Here is an 18,026-nt window from a genome sequence, read left to right on the forward strand (position 1 = left end):
GTATACCGGGTGTTAATGGGCTCCAGTGACTGAAGTGACTTTTGAACCAAAAGGGATGAAAAAGTCAAGCCAGCATAGGGATGGCTGCCTGCTTAACTTCCACCTTAAACATCAGCTGACGTGGAAAGAGAGACAATGAAAGATCAGCTTGAGTTCAGTATTGGAACAGGAATTCAAAATTAATATGTTTTAATTTCCACTAATGACATCCAAGGATATGTAATGGTGTTTAAATAAGAGAGTCTGTAGACCAGGCTTGTTCATCTGTCTTGATAAGACGGTTAATGGTGGGAGCCAAAGACAATTTATCAGCGTATCTTCTAAAACCTGTTCATTTCACATAGGAATTGATTTCAGACTTGAAAGTCTTGGAGTCCTTATGGCTAAATAAAATAACTCAGTGCAACAAGTGAAGTATGCAAATGATTTTATGACAATTGTAGCTCTTTTTCTTTCAGCAAATTATTTGCCAACAGGCTATGAATTCGTTGAATTCGTTCCAAAACCAATTTCAACATAATTTTAGCATAATTTTTGTCAGCTTACCATGATGAGTATTCATTGTTTATTTGCACCATATGAATATTCATTTAAATTTGCAATGTTTCTCTCTACTGACTTGGCAACAATCATATAAGCAAATAATTCATTGAATACGTGTAATTTTTAAATACATCTTTGATCTGAAGTCTGAGAGCATTGCAGCACTGAGAAAGTTTTTCATCCAGACACTCTCAAAAGTATTTGTGTTAGTATGTTTGATGTTTGGCTTTCGATAAAACTTCATGAAACCATTATCCTCAACTTGCCACCTCAGTGCTACAGCACAGACTCCAGGCATAGCTTTGCATAGCTGCTGAAGTTTGAACTACTGATTTAATAGTTTATTCATAGACTGAATAACCTATAATATACATAATTTAAGATTTGGTAAACCATCTTGTGTTGCCTATTGGCATGGCTGTGTAAGAGTTACATGCTTATGCAAGATGCAAGTTTTCAACTAAAGCTCTTAAAGGCAAGGTTAGCAAGGGGATTTCATTTATTATTATTATTATATTATTTTATTATTATATATTGTATATTACATATTATATTACTATATTTTTTGTTATTATAATAAAATATAATATAGCATAATGAGGATTATGTGTTGATTATGTTTAATGCTGATGATTTTGATTTAATTATCCAATTTCCTGACAGAAAAAAAAAAAAGAAAATGGATTTTCAAATGAAAATGGATTTCAGAAACAAGAACTTTTCAGTTTTGCATTGCCTCCTATCTTCTTACTATACTTACATATTTCATTTCATATTTTAAAACAAGTGAAAAACTAACTAAAAGTACATTTGTGTGTAATACTTTTTCTGCTGCCTTCACAATTGTTTTTATGTCTCCCAAGCCCACAAAGAAATCATAAGGTAATTGTGAGGCTTTTCTTCTGACTTTGAATTGATAATGACACACAGAGACTCAGTCTCGTGGTAGCATTTCAAGAACATTTTCTATCTGAAAAAAGTGTTGATAAAAAGATAGTAAAAGTGATCCACAGATGTTGTAAAGGGCTAGTGAGGTTCAGGCATTTCTTTGATAAAATTTTCAGGCAGTATATTGTGAACTTCTCTGCAGTGATTCATTCTAGAGCTATTTTCCAGTTTACAGTTTCCATGATTGTTTGAGTAGAATAAAACCTGGGAACGGAATAAAAATAAAGGAACAGTAAAACTTCTTCACCTTGGGTTATATTTAGTGTTTGGCAGACTGAGAAATTTGTCATGCAACTGCAATGACGAGTTTCTATTTTCATAATTGTTCTGCATGTGATAAGGTATTTCTAAAATAGCACATTTTGGATGCAAAACAAATGCATAACAATTACTGTTTCATATATCTTTGGTTCACTTTGTTGGCCGTTTGGTCAAAGGAAAAATCATTAAGCCTTATGGCCATGTTCATTGCTATACTCTGCAGATAAAAAGGGGCAATAAGCATGGCTTGACTAACTGTTTAACATGATTTACCTTTTACTTCGATTAATGGAGCATATTGCTTCATCTCCTATTCAACATCCCACTTTATTCTTAAAGCAGGTAGCAACTGGTACTCAAAGAATGCAGTGGGCCTGGAAATGACAATCAGACATCTGCTATGTGTGGAAATGAATGTGTGTGTGTCTATGTATATATACATACATAAGTATACACATGTATATATAAAAATGTGTATGCATATATGCATGTATTTGTGTGCACATGCATGTAGAAGCAAATATGCATGCATATTCTAGATCTTCAAAATAAAACCCCAAATTAACCAGCTAATACATTCTGGTTAAGAGTTTTCTCTGATTTCACTGCTAATATTTCCATGGGGGGTTTTTTTGCTTTGAAAATAAGCAAGTAATTTCCCATCTGAACCTCCCCAATCACATTATCTTGCCAGACGACACAATTTATCTTCTTTATTTTCTATTTCATGTTCTTTCTCAAAGAAGCACCTCCATCTCCTGCTCCAAAATTGTAGGGCTCTGACAGCTGTCTACTCTGAATTGATTTTTTTTTTTCTTCTGGAAATACAGCATTCCTGGCAGCCCAACACCCTGTACGGTGGCTGCTTTGTAGTTTTAAATTCTTCTCCACCCTCCACATCCATTAGTCACGTTCTCTTCCCTGTGGTGGATCTCTCTAAGTTTATCTTGGGCACCATGATGAATTTACCCTGTGCTGGTTAATGATGTACTCACAGAGTCAATTCATAAAGCTAAGTTAGGTATTTATTAAGAGCAATGATGGAGGGGTGCAATTGCACCTGCCTTCTAGCGATGTGTACACAGACTTCAAATCATGCCCTCCTCTGACTTGGACTCTCCAATTCCCATGCAGCTCAGTAGTTGATTTGAAAAATAGCTTGTAAGGGCTTGGATTTCTCACAGTTATTCTGCTATCAGTATATCGCTGTCATATCTGTATGGCACTACTATAAAGCCACCTGTGAAGCAATATGTATTTAATATTTTGCAATGGGGCAATTGGCCTTAAGACAGCATCTCAAAAGCATTATATTGACCTGTGCAATTAGCATGGTGTTTGCAATATAATCTAATTAATTAGCTTTGCTAGAAATCCCATCGATGCTCCTCCTTCCAATAAAGAAAAATGCCTTGGAGGGAAGTCTTTCATCTGCTATCCAACAGAATTAGTGAACATTTGGGCAATATTTTATGTATAGTTGTATGTGAAAGAAATGTGCCTTGGAGAAATTGATTGTGAAATCTGAGTAAAACCTGCCTGAACTTGTGGCCTCCCACTTCTTTACTGACAGGTATAAGCTCCATAAGCAAAAGCACGACTGCACTCCTGAACTTAATTTAGCCAACAATGTTTGGGCTTGTGCATGGAGCAATAGCAATGCCCAAACTCTTCCCTTCTCCAAAGAGAAAAGGAAAAACCCCATCCATTTGAAGTGGCCTGGGGTAGTTCACTAAGGGTGGGCAGCGAGTGACTTCTCCCAGTTCTCCCACATGATTGTACCAAAAGAGGCAGCAAGCTGACAGCCAGCTCAGGTGGATCTTTCAATTAAAAACCATGAGTTTTTTTCTGGAAAAAGAAATTGTTGTCTTTTACACAATAGTTAATTCTTCAAAGCATGTGTTCAGAGAGGTTAGTAAAATCTCTCTCTGTGCAAATGATGTGAGACTTTCGCAACGTGCTGAAAACATATTTAACTACAAAAGAAGGCTGAGGACTCTGTCTTCTCACAATTATGCCAGAGTCTCCAGAACTTCATTGACTTAATTACTGTCAAGAACTGTTTGAACAGTTTTGAGTGTAGGGTCGAAACTACAGATGATAATTGCTCTGCTTTGAGTGTGATACCTTGCCATAATCAGGATTTTTAAACTCTGGAGTATAAGTGAGCAAGAGAAACTGGGACTGTTTGACTTGTCAAGCAAAGGCATTTCCCGGCGTGCCCTGCTTCCCAGCTCTTCTTATTGCTCCCAACAGGGTTTGTTCAGAAACCTGTTGTGGATTTCCCCCGCCTTTGTGTATGGTTCTTGTTTTGGAAGGGCACCAGGATGCTGAAGCATCTTCCTGCTATGAAACAGGGATGTGACCTTGGGGAGCAGAACTGGGGCATACTGCAGGTTGGCAGGTTAGACTGAGTGCTGTGACCGTCATTTTCTCTTTCTAGTATTGATCTTTGCAATCTTGATGGTCCAAATGTCTGTCTGTGATGTTATTATGAATCTGTAGATAACACGCATTAAGATCTAATTGGATTGAATCATTAACAACATCAGAATTGTGCTAAGCAAGCCAGCTGCTGAATTAAATACTTAGGTACCAGATATGCGTACACACACAAAACCACACACATACACACACACAAGCACACACAGAAGCTATGAATATATATATATATATGAAGGACAATGCACAATTCTTTAATAGCACTCTAAACACTACAGAACTTAAAAGTTCTGTAGTTAATTTTATTTTCACTTTATCTCTGAACGTCAGCTTTATCCTTGGCTTTCAATGTTTTGGCTTTTTTATTTCAAAAACCCTACAACTTTGTTGTAATGTTAACAGAGTTGTTTCTTCTTTTTTTTTATTAGAAAGGAAATTTTGCTCTGAAAGTGAGGTTATTATTTATAGATTCCAAGCCAGGTGCTGTAAATAGACATCAAAATGATACAATATAAAATGGAAATAAAATTAGAGAGAGCAGGAATTGTTCTCAGAGAACCAGAAACTAAATCTTATAATATTTCAAAGCTTATTTTTTTGTGAGTAACAGTAAACAAAGTTATACACCTGTATGTTGATCATATAGTCAAGTTTAGGACTGACTTTATGAGGAACCTGCCTATTGGTTTGAAATGTAGAAGTCTTAATTATTAAAGTCAGCATTTCTGATGTTTGTGTTCATATTATAACCAAAAAGCATTAGTTTTAAGTCATCCTGTATCCCTTATGAAATTCTGAAATGATTCAGTGTCACCCAGTCAGGAGTTAAGGTGCAATGAGCCCTCCAGCTGCATGAGAGACCAGACCACAACCTCTCTGCTGAGGCAGAGGTTCCTTTAACGGAACATGTTGAGGGGTGCTAATTATACACTTACCCAAATCTTATCAGGAAACAACCATCTTTGGGTGGCTGGGGAGAACCAGTTTCCTTTCCTGCAAGTTCTTTGAGGCTTTGATTCAGGTAGTTGCCAGGGTTTTCAGGCTTTCAGTTGGGAAAGAAATTGTTTCCCGTCCTAGCCAGCAAAAGAAACAACCAGGCCATGTCCTTGTTTTATGTATCTGCAACTTCTCTGCAAGTGTTTTCAGCACTGAAGGTGCTTCTGACTTGGGCTCTCACTCATAACAGTTGGACCAAGGGTCAGACCTATGCAAAGCACATCACCTGTAGGAGTCGTGGGCTGGCAGCCTGTAGGTACACCACCTCTCCTCGGTGACGAAACAAGAAGTGACGGTTCAGTCAGATGGACCTTTCCTGGCAGCCTGAAAACAGTGACAGTTGCTAGACCCAGGAGGGGCCACCTCCCTGGAAATGAGGGTCTTAGCAGCATGCACTGCATGCTTCTCTCAAAGAGAAATGCCATTTGATTATCAAAAAGAGAAAAAGAAAAGCTGGAAGTGGAGACCAGTCTGCAATGTAGTGTTTCCATACTGAAATAGTACCCTCCATGAGAAGAGAGGTTGCTTGCTGTATTGGATGTTTTATGACTGAGGTGCTAACCTCTGACTGCGGGTTCTGTTGGAAAAGTCAGCAGACCCTTACCTAGAGCTGAGCAAGGTCGTTTCTATAATACGTAGAAAACAGGAATGTCCCTTGGCCCCAACTGGATGAGACTCATAAATAGTGAATAATTTGAAGTGAAAAATTTTTCTTAAGCTCAAATATGTGAGAAGTTCAAAATTTCAGACAAGAACTACTTGCGCCAAGAGGATGTTGTCTGTTGTCAGTATAATATACGTCAAATGTCAGAGAAAGGACTGCTTGGTGAGCCTGAAAGCTATAAAAGTCTCAACGGAGAAATTACAAGCTGCTTTACTGAACAGTGCCTAATATTACAACTGAGGTAACATAAAAGCAACACAGGAAAACCCCACCACATCGATATGCACCCAGCTGAGCTGTAGTGCCCTGAATTGTTCCCTGCCAGATTTTCATCATCCTCTCATCTCTCGCTCACACTTGCTACCAGTCAGAACAACATTACGAAACAGGAATGTCATCCAAAAGTTTTTGAGGTTTTTAAATATAATGTCTGACATTTGGACTCCAGGGAGTGAACACAATCAGATCAACTTAAGGGAAAAAAAATAGTTTTAAGCAGAAATTCCACTGATTTACCTGGAAGTGATGGAAGAAAGGAAACTGTGGGCTGTGTTCACCTTCAGGGCATGGAGGCACATTTTGCACCTCAAAAACCGAGCCAGAAGTTAGGACTCTGATCCTAGAAATAGTGCACAGCCCTGTGCAGCTTAACACCTACGAACGGTCCCGCTGAGCTGTGGGTCTCTTCATGTAGGCAGTGGTACTCTCATGCAGAAATATCTTCAGGATCAAGCCCAAACGATCAGTGGCAGTCCCGGACGTGGTATCCATAATTCCCATTTCTCAGGCCTAGTTCTAACCACCAGAAGGCAGGCTGAAAATGAGCAAGCCTGCTGTCCTAATTATATAGTGAATTGTGCTCTTAATCACTATAAAATTGTTTAAATCATCATAAAAATAAAAACAGATTTACACAGCTTCCCCACCCCCCACCCCCAAAATGCATCTTATTTCATTTTCTCCTCGCTGATCCTGAAAGCTGTTTCATTTTCATATTTTGCCAGGCCCCCACACCCTTTTGGAGAGAAATAAGTGTTCTCAAATTGGGAAGGCTTGGACAGTTCCTATTTGCTGACTAAAACTGGAAAAGGTCAGCTTTGGTCCTTTAAAAATTAAGGTCTTATGCATTTCTGTTGTTGTTGTTGTTAAAATATTCTAAGTATGCCTCCAAAATCTCCTAAAAGTGAAAGTAACATCTGGTGCAAGAACTTCTATGCCAACATTTAGCCTCATGGCAATGCATATTTTAGCCCAAATTTCACCTCAAAATGAAAAGGCAGAGGGGACAGCAGTGATTCAAGACCTGTCAGGTTATGCTTACCTGTCAGGTTTCTTTCTATCATCTGCCAACTAATTAAGGTAACCTTGTCAAAGAATTAAATTCACTCAAGTGAAATGACAGAGCTTTAGATGTTCTGGTTAGAGGTTATCCCGTTTCTCCTTTCTTGGCTGCAAATGGCTGTTGCACACATGCTTTCTGCTGGCCCACTGAAATTATTTTCCATTGCAACACTGAGACATTGAAAAGATGATTAATCTTTCCTCTTCTTTAGAAAGCCTTTTTTTTTCTCTGCTTTCGTGTTGAATTTTATGCACAGTAGCCAGACAAAACAAGGGTTGCGCAGTGGAAGGATTCTGGGTAGTAAAAACACAACATAGTGAGCCAGGGTATGGTGCCCAGTTTCTCTGGCTTTACAACAAACATACTGTGCAGCCATCGGCTGTTTGATAGAAGATGTTTTTCATGAAAAAAAGATCAGGGACCAATTTTTCAAAAGGAACTCATGTTTGCTAATGAGATCTTCTGAAAAAAAAAAACCAAACTGTCCCTGAAAATTATATTTGAAGCTTTAAAGCACTGAGGATTTTATAAAATTTGTTAAATGCTTGTTAGGTTTACCTGTGTGCTTTGCATTCCTTGATTCTTCGTCCATGTGACAGTGTTTTGCCACTTACAGACATTTGGGGCAAAGGAATTCATTGCTGTCTAGAATACCATCGCAACCTCAGAAAAATCACGGAATCAAACCCATTGGGTGGACAAGAATGTATCCTATTGCGTACATGTAACCCCCATTTTCCAGGTGATATTAACAACACCTCTGAGATCTGTGATCTGTTAAATACAATTAAGGTAAATGGGACAGGCTAGAAACTATAGGTAAGTTTTCTGCAAAAAGTCCCTAGTACTAATATCGGAGCTGAATTGGATAATAAAGTAGACTTGTTTACGAAAATCTCAAGTAAAAGAGTCTGTTGAGTTGAAAAGATGGGGACAATCACTTAGTGAAAATATGACAAGCAAAAAAGGAAGCCAAAGAAGCAGTGTCAGCTAAAAGTGGAGTTAGCAGTGAATTTTGTAGCTCTCCAGGGAGGGGAAGACTCAAGACATAGAAAAAAATCATTTGCAAGCTCGTCTAGGCAGGAGAACAAATGATAAGGGATACAAACACACTTGCATATGTTAGAGGTAAATAAGGTATATTGGAAATGAATGCTGAATTAATTAGCAATGCTTGGAGTGATTATTTTGCAAGAGTACCCCATGAAGACAATGCAAGAGAGGAATTAAATCATGTAAATCCAGCTGGGATGAGATTGGCTGTATTTAGAAGGAGCAAGTCATAAAAGCAGGTAGGAATATGAAAGTGAGGAAAGTCTCTTGATGAAGTGCCAATACATTTGCTGAAGTGACTTGTTATGGAAGGCATGTTTGATTGCTTTCCTAAGTCTGCGAAAGTACTAAACCAATGTTGTAAAAGCTTTGCAGAGTATATATTTAAATGTGAAGACATATTAAGCTCAGCACAAATTATCCAAGTGGAATGGTGCTGCAGAATAAGAAGCCTTGGCATAGATCACTGGAAGCATCTGTAGGGAGACTGAAATTTAGATGTGTTAGACAGTTTCATGGTAGAAAAGAGTGGAAAGCTTGCTGTATGTATTTTCTTGGAAATTTAAAGAAAAGAGACAGCTACTGGAATGGTCTTTGTAGAAATGGAAAAGGCACACGCTCATGTAATGAGAACAAGCAAGTTGGTTTGGAGAACTTCATATGCACCACCTCTGCCAAAAAAGTTCTCAAAAGTGAAAAAACAAGAAGAGAACTACGACAAGAACATGCTATTACTTAATGAGATGCAAAAGCTTGTGATGGCATATTAGCTAAATGTTAAAGATGGCAACACTTTCTTACGTAGGCATGAGTTAGAGTGATTGTGGGTAAGACTGAAGCTTTGATAGGTGTTGAAAGGCATCCTCCATAAACGAGAGCAAAGGAAAGACCTTAGAGGAAGCAGTTCCAATACCTCTTTCTGATTGCTTTTTCATTGCACCTTAGCTCTGTGGTGTAAGTACAGCTCAGATTGACTCTATTCTTTAAAGATAGTCTCAGTGTGGGGAATCAGTAAGCTTCAATTTCTGGAAATGACACTATTTAGTTGATCAAATGGTTGGCTGCTCTGTGAAAAGAAAAAAGGAAGGAGTAGGGGATTTTAGTTCAGGTTGTTCCAGTCAAAGACAAGTGGGGGGATGAAAAAAAAAAGGCTGAACTTTGTCTGGGTGGCATATATGCACCTCAGGACTGTATTAGTAGGATAGTCCTAAAATGACAGTGAAAGAGACAGTTGTAGGAGAGGCCATAGACTTCACATTCAGACAGGATTTAGCAGCAAGTAAATTTATAGGAGATAGTTGGCTACAGACATGGTAAAGAAACCTGCAAATGTTGCTAACTCCAACCAAGGAAAACTGTACGACAGAAGAACTTTCATGATTTTTGCCTCTTCTCTAAAATGTCTGTCATTATCAAAAAGTACTGTACCTTTTGGGAATACAAAACACAGGGGAAATGTACTTGGCTCCTCAAACACAGGCAAATAACCTGTATTACAGACATGTTCAGTTTCCTCATCTTTTCTTAGGGAAAATGCAGCCTGTACATATGCAAAGCATATGTAGAGACAGACAGTAGAGTGTCTCTTTGGTTCTCCCACCTACCTTTTGAAGTGGTCAAAGAGCTTTGTTCCCACACCTTCGACACTCAAGTTTATGACCACACCGATCTGATTATGCCCATCAGTCAGGCTGCTTGTTAAATCCTTCATAAGATAGACGTCATATCGTCCACTTTAGCACTTTTACTGCTAGGCAAAAGGGGCTGAAAGCTGGGTGTAAAAGCTGGACTTTTCAAATTAAGAGTCCACAGCATTTACCGAATCCTTGACTTGTTCTGCATACTGCCACCAAATATTGACTTTGGGATGCTTGCTTTTTGTGATGTGGTTTTGTGTGTGGGTAATCCATGCCCTCCCAGCTCAGCTCTACAGATACAGCATGGTATTTAAGTATTAGGTGTTTTCGTGAGGATTTTCTTTTACAGACATCTGTTGGAAGATAAAAGCCTTTGAAACAGAACTCTCTTCAAGCTGTTAACCCTGTGACTAGCTACTGCCTTGTTAGTTCTCTAGTAAGGTATATATTATTTTGGTCTCTGTAATTATTTGCTCTAACGTTAATCTAGCTTACAGTTGGCATCAAAAGCCATGGATTTTGCTCACACTGTTTTTCTGCAAGAAGAAACAATTCTTTAATATGCAAATCAGAGTCAGCATGCCCTTGAAGAAAGAAAGGCTTTTATGAAAAACTCAAGGTTACAGTTATGTTCCTATGTGTGATGAAAAAGCTACTCAACCCTTTAGAACAGATAAGGGGGAAGATCGTTTCCTCATGAAAAAGAAATTATTCTTGTGTAGGATATTAACAAAAAATGGGAGCTAAATTAGTGGGAGGGATGATATGCAGAAACTGAGCTGTAATTTTGACAAATGCTGCAGCCTTATCTTTCTTATTTTTTTGGACAAAATGCACATTCAAACTCTAGTCAACATGGTAAAACAACCTGTCCTCATAGACACATTGCAGGAATCCACCTGGAAAATATCTTGACGAAAGAAGTCTTTCTGTGCTAAGAGGTGTTAGAATTGGCAAATACAATTGACTTCAGTTACATTGCTATAAACGGATAGTGGACCATAAGCTTTGAAGCCTGACGTGGGATACTGCCATACAGATTCTTCATAGTTTGCAATGCAGACCCAGGCAAGGAAGGTTTTTTTAATGAGTGTGGTTTCCCTTCAGGACTGAAAAGCAATATTGTCTTACTGAAATGTATTTCTTTTCTCTTTAACAAGTCCCTGTGCATGTGCTTTTCAAAAAACACATATCTAGCCAAAAAGTTCAATTAAAATGGAAGCTTGTCCTAACTCAGAACTTATTCCTCGAGCCTACATCATGTCTGGGGAGTCCAAAACAAGAGATGCTTCTTGCAACACAAAATGTTTATTGACTTTGATCGATTGGATGAGCAAGTGAATTCTGGAACCAAGCTTTACACAGGATGAAGAGGTCTAGGAACCCTCTGATGTAAATCCAGTGTTAGGATCTCATTTGTACTTTTATGTTTATCTCATTTTTATTTTATAAAATTGAGATAATTTTATAAAGAACAGAGCTCCAGTGTCTATTGAACTTTATGAATTGATCACACTTCATCCTTGATGCTTCCTGAAAGCAATAGAAAGCCAGGTATGCATTTTATTTGATTATCACTGTAAGGCATAAATGCCTTCAGTGAATTAATAGAAATTGTAGACAAATATTTTGTTTCCAGAAAAAATCAATATAATCTATATTGTACTACTTAGCTCTATCAACATTAAGGAAATTAAATAAGTAAATAATGCAAATCAGTTATCAAACACATAAAAAGAACATTCATCATCCTTTCAGGGGACAATACCAACAGCATAAAGAGCACAAAGAAGAAAAACAGTATTTGATCTTGTGTATCTACACTGAATTCTGTCTATATTTTAAAGCATCTGTCCTAATCAGAGTCAGCTTCAGCAGGCCACAGGTCCTCTCATTCTGCTTTTAGAAAACTGAGGTCAAGAAGAAAGGCCGAATATAGTAAAATCTCCACCTGATCAAGTACGATACTTTCATTGTCTTGTGGAGATCCCCTCAGCTGGACCTAGCCTTCAACAGGGCTTTTGCTCCACAGGCTACTGAGTCCTTTCCCATCATATACTAGCATGAAGGAATGCCATGCGGCATTGTCCTCTCCTGAAAGCTTTTGATTTTATTGAGGTTCAACCCTGCATTAACAGGTGTGCCCAAGGAATTTTTCATTTCCAGCAAAGTAAGCCAAAACCAAAGTTGAGCAGCTCTGTGACTTTGACAGCTGAGAACTGACTGAAGCAATATCTTATTAACATAATCTTTGAGGTCCTTACCTATAAACTCACAGCCATAGGTGTGCTAGGGAGAAGCAACTCCCCTTCTGGTGAGTTTTCATTCTGGGACGGGCACAGATGCTACGCTGTTTTACAGGTCTGGGTACTGTCTGTGCTGCACAACGGCCACTTGACAATACTTCCCGATTCTTGATGTAATTTTAGCAAGATCTTACACATGTGAAGAATAGACACAGGTTCAGAGCTAAGCTAATTTTCCTTCCCTAAGCTTGCCAGGCCTGAGAAATGTGGGACAGGATCTCCTTCTGTCCAGAGCATCCTTTTCTGGTATCCCTCCAGTGGGGGAAAAAGCAGTATCTCCCTTACATATCTGCTGTTAACCAGGTTAACACCCAGGCTCTGTTACTTCCCCTCAGGTTGATGGGCTCGTGGGCACATCCATGCTCTGTAATGCATATCAGCTTGGCCTTGGATGCAGCTCATGTGCTCCTTTCCTCAATTTTCACATGCTGTTCATGACTTAATCTACAACTGTTTCAATGGTTATACTTTATCCCTCCTGTATTTGGATGAGTATTTTTGCTCATGCTGACTGCTGACACCACACAATTGCGCACGGCTAAGCAAAACCTCAGCTAAGACATATAAATACTAAGATGGCCAAAGAAAGGTGGATAACAGAGTTGCTGTTACAAAAGTTCCTAGGATGATTTTTGCAAATATTGCTAAAATGGGTTCCAGACCAGACAAATCCAGACAAATCCTGGGGCTTAATACATTCTGTTATTGTTATAAAGCTTAAAATTTACTATTAATACAAATGCATCATTTCCATTAATATCATCATTATTGCTTGACAGCCTTGCTGACGTTGGCCTATCTCTGTCCCAGCGTCTGAGCTCAGTGAAGTCTTGGTTCCCCCAGGGCTCTCCTTAGCTCTTGTGCCTCTGCCAGTGCCACCCACGCACGGGATGAGCCACGTTTCTGTCCTGCCACCACCCAGACGTGGCCCTCGCTGGGACTGCGCCAGAGGACAAACTGCTGCAAAGCCCTTGTCAGTCCCGACCCCTCTGGCGCAGGAAGAGTGGCCGGTGCCTCCCATCCTGGGGAAAGGCACCGAAAACACACAGCGAACTGCATGTCCAGCTTAGCAGGCAGCTGTACAGTGTTGTGCAAAGACCTGACAGACTCAGTGCACCTCTGCCTCTCCTGTAGGCACGCTGCCTTTCATCCCTTTCTGTGATTAGGGGAGCCCTCTTTCCAGGGGGCATTTTAAACGGTCTCAGGACCTTTGCCTTGCAAGTCTCTTCCATTACATCAAACTGGTTCGACTTCATTAAGCCTCAGTTAACTTCAGTTCCTGGTGGCAGCATTTCTTATCTTGCTTATTGACCCAGGTACAATAACTAGTCAAGTCTGCAAGGACTTGATTGGCAGTAACAGGAGCAGCGGGTACATTTAAGGAGGTTGCTAATAAAATCCTGTCTTCAGCACCCTTCAGAGGCATGGGAAAAAAATTAAGCTGAAAACTTTTTGCAGTCAATCGGGTAATTTTCTCTCTTTGCCATGGTGCACCCATTGTCTTAAAATATTTTATTGAAAGGGAGAAAAATGAGAACCTAACAAGGAGATGAACACAGCAACTCATTGTGCCTCTCGCTGTGCCTTGCTCTGCCAGCTACTCCAGCCAGCTCTGCTAGCTGTTTCTGTTATTTCACCTTGCCATAAAACTGATACATCGCTTAGGACCTATGAAGTCCTTTTGCATAGAGGACACTCCTAGAACAGCTTCTTCACTTTACAGTTGACTCCAAAAGTCATAAGGAAAAAGAAGGTGTTTGATGTTTTTCTTTTTTTTGGAGTGTAACTTTTGCATCCCAGGACTGGCTGCTATTGCTTTATCTTAGAGCAATTACTCACCCCAGGCACTTAACTGGCCTGGCCATCCATGCACCTACAGCTACGAACCCTTCTCTGCTTTACAGCGTGCTGTCTTTTTCAGCAGAAATGCCTCCCAAGCACAGTGAAATGACAAGTGCCACCTACCCCTGTTACAGGCCAGCCCACTGGTCACTCCACTTACCTTTCCTTCTCTCCACCACATCTTCATAGAGTACTTCTCCCTTTTTTAGCTCCTTTTCCCCTCTGGAATAATTTTGCAGGTAGGATTGCTTGCTTTTAGGCATCAGCCACTAGATCTATCCAGATGGCAGAGAAGAGCAAGAAGCATCTGGTACATCGTCATTAATAGTGTCTGAATTACCCCATGTGGGGTTTGTCTAAGCTGAAATTGCCCCAAAGTGTTCCTGCTGTTAAAAAATTCCTCTTCCATTGCCTTTTAGCCAAAATCACATAAGGAAACTATATTGGAGACCACACACTGAAAAAAGACTAGAGCTAAGATGGCATTAAACAGTTTTAGATGCTCCTAGTTCCAGGCAGTGATTTATTTCAAATAGCAGGTTGGGGCGGTCACATCCCCTTTCTGCTCTTCCAGCCCTCCAGCCCTACGTGGCGTGGATGAAGGTCTTGGAGGAAGGATCAGGAGTTCAGCTGTGGCAGACACAGACCTGCTGTTTTGCTTCCCAAACACATACCTCCGCTGAGATTTCATGAAAATATTGGCCATACCGTGGGGCTCCATCGGTGCCTTGACAGATGGCCTTGTGAGAGGCAGTAAGTGCCATCAGCAAGGCACAGAGTAAATCCCTGGAAGTAAAAGAGTCTCAGTCTTGCTGGGATAATTCATGATTTCTGGCCATGGTATTGGAAACACAATAGAAGATTATATAGTTAATTTACCACATTTTACATCCCTTAGTTCCGCAGGTCAGGCTTAGCTGTGACTGAAGTTGTTCTAGTTTATAAAACTGCTTTTATTTTTTAAATCAATGTTAATACAGCAGAAAAACATCACACTTAAACTGTGGCATGGCAGAGACCAGACAAATGACAGCCATCATTTGTCACTTTAGGAAGCAGCTCCAAAGTCCTCCTGTCTTTTAACACCTGTTTAACCTTATTTTTGCTCATTTGCACAGTCATTAATTAACTACCTACAGTATACACAGCTACCCTGATAGATATGGAATTTCACAGTCTGAGTACATAATTTGCATTTACATCACAGTGTTGTTTAACCAAATCATTATCTTAACCTACACGTATACATAAAATTTTAGGAAGTCAAACCAACTTGTCTCCAACTGTGCTTTTCAATTATAAATATTAACATGGCTTTTCTTTTTACTTAGTGAAAACACATTCCACAGAAAGTTACATCAAAAATGTTATTGCCCTAAACCTTAATTATCGAACATAAAAAAAACAAGCCAAAAAAGCCCAAACCACAGACTTTGGCTGTGGGAAGGGTAGCTCACACTTTCCCCTGTGTTAACAACTGCGGCTTTAATTCTCCTGGTCTCTGGCTTCCAACTTCACATTCCCTTCTTACTAACTTAAAAGACATTACTGATGCCCGTATGCTGGCACAGAGCCCTCCTTGGCGGAGACTGTGCAGTAACCTCTGGGCAGTACCTCCCCTCTCGGGCAGTCTGTAGCCTCCTGCTCAAACACCTTCTTGCTGTTTGCCCAGGCTTGAGCCTAGCTCAAGGGCGTGAGCTGCTGCCCATGCTTTAATGTGCCAGCAAAGCAGGCATATTTAAAGTTTCCAGGTTGTTTATTTTAAAATTTGAGCAAAATGCAAATTTTGTTCAGGACACATAATTATTGGTTTCTACTAACTGAGATATTTTTATTTTTTGCCTCCATCACGGATAAGCTGTGACTGCGAGAGCAGAATGAGTTTCTGACATGCAAGCGTGGGCTCTGCACCTGGGTTTCGGTAATTGGAGTGATCATAACAACTGTTACATTATTGAAAAGGAACCAGAGGGAAAAAAGACCCAACACAAACAGGTGACCTCTGCAGCTATTCTAACTGAAGGTAAAGCAAAAAACTGAACTGGAAGGCCCCTGGCTGAGCTGCAGTGGAAACGCAAGGTGCCGAGCACCCGCAGCCTCCCGCTACCACTCGCTCCCCGGCTCCAGCACTTGTGCCCCGCCGAGGACTGAGATGCCTCTGCCCGCTTTTGCCCACTGTTGCCGTCCCTCGGCCCCCAGCCCGCGGTGGCCCCACGGGCAGCGGGCTGCCCCACGCGCTGCCACTGCTTGCCCTGCTCGGCCCCATGGCTGAGGGCACCCCAAAGTCAGCGGGCGTTTTCTAAGCAGCTTTTGCACTGTTCACTCTTCTAACTCTTCACTGAGTGCTGGGGTGTCTGTGTAACAGGAGGCTGTTATTTCAAAAGAACCAGCCACTTTTTTTTTCTTTCCCGCGATGGCAAGCCTGCAGTGGTAGCCAGCGTATTAGAAGTGGTGTTTGTCACATTTTGTAATGTGGTTGTTATTTCACATATTTTGATTTGCTTAATGCTGCTACAGCACTACAGTGAGTGGTCTTCTCATTCACATCCACAGACCTCAGGCAGAAAGAAAAGCAACACAAATCATTGTTCAAATATTGCATGTAATGCAAATTCTCTACCCCTCCTGCCACCCCAATAAAAAGTCAAACCCATGGTAGCTTAGAGGAAAAGGTTCTGGGTTTTTTTTGTTTGTTTTTTTTTCTTTGAGGGAAAGGGTGTAAGTCTTTTTTTAAATGGACTTACATGTGCTATGGAGGATATTAGGCTTCATACAGTAGATGCTCCTTTTTTTAAATCTCTATCAGTTGATGTCAAACAGAGGTAATAATTGATCGTGTCTGTACACAATACCCTGAATTCTCTGCCACACATTTTCTCTTCAGCCTTGATGTGTTAGTTATTGTCTTGATGTGTTTAGTTATCAACATTTTCTGCCTATATAACATTCATGTAAAATAAGTAAACTATGTAAAAGCAACCCCCATAGCCACTGGGCTATGTATAAATGAAAAGGCTTATGTGAATTAATATTTTAATTGAATTTGTGAAAAATAGTGAATCAGCAAACCACTCCTATTTTGCTTGCCTAGATTTAGTGGCAAGCTTCAGATTTTGCCTGTCTGGAAAATAAAGGTATTTCAGTGTCTGAAATTACTCATCTGGCTACTGAAATTAACTGCAACAATCAGTCACTGCAAGTACTTTTTATCTATGTCACTCTCTTAAAGCAGTGAAAATAAAATTACAGAAAGCCAAAGGCTCTATAGTAAATTTTAACAGACAGGTACTAGCAAATAACTTGCTTTTTTCCTCCTTTTAGCTATTACAAGTTTGCAGCCCTTGGCGTGCTGGCAAGAGCTGCCTCGATGTGCTCATCCTTTGAGAAGGTTGCACCAATGCTTCACCTGTTTTCACTTTGGGCTTGATCCATGGCTTGGTGAAGCTGATGGAAGCCTTCCTGAAGTCTTTCCAGGGATTTCTGTGAGCTTTAAAATTAGGTGTAAGCTGAAGGTTTACACTTTGCGAGAGTTTAGCATGTGCTTTCTTCTGGAAAAGCAATACCAATGCCCACAGAGTAAGGAAACTGCTTTTAAAATTGCATTAAGAATACTAAAGTGAGTTCGATTGGGAATTAGGTTTAGGAATAATGCATTGGCATGGTGTCTTGCTAGAGTACTGTGCCTGGCTAGCACCAGTACTCATGCATGTGCCTTGCTGGACTTGCAGAGGATCGTGGTGTGCCGATCTTTTGAATGACATGGCCCAGTCAAGATGGTGCAAAACCCAGGGCGGGCACTGGGGAGATAGGACTTGAATTGCTTGTGTTAGATGGGGTTGTTTTGCTTGGCCCTCAGAAGAGTGGAGCAAGAGTTAAGAGCAAGTGCTCCTAACCCAGGCTATCAAAAGACGTGATAATCACTGCTTTTCTCACTTATGTTTTAGAACAGCCTGGAAGGCGGGGATGCCTCCCTCCCTATAGGTTGGAGCTGC

This window comes from Ciconia boyciana, chromosome 2 (genome assembly GCF_034638445.1).
Source record: "Ciconia boyciana chromosome 2, ASM3463844v1, whole genome shotgun sequence".
Lineage (NCBI taxonomy): Eukaryota > Metazoa > Chordata > Aves > Ciconiiformes > Ciconiidae > Ciconia > Ciconia boyciana.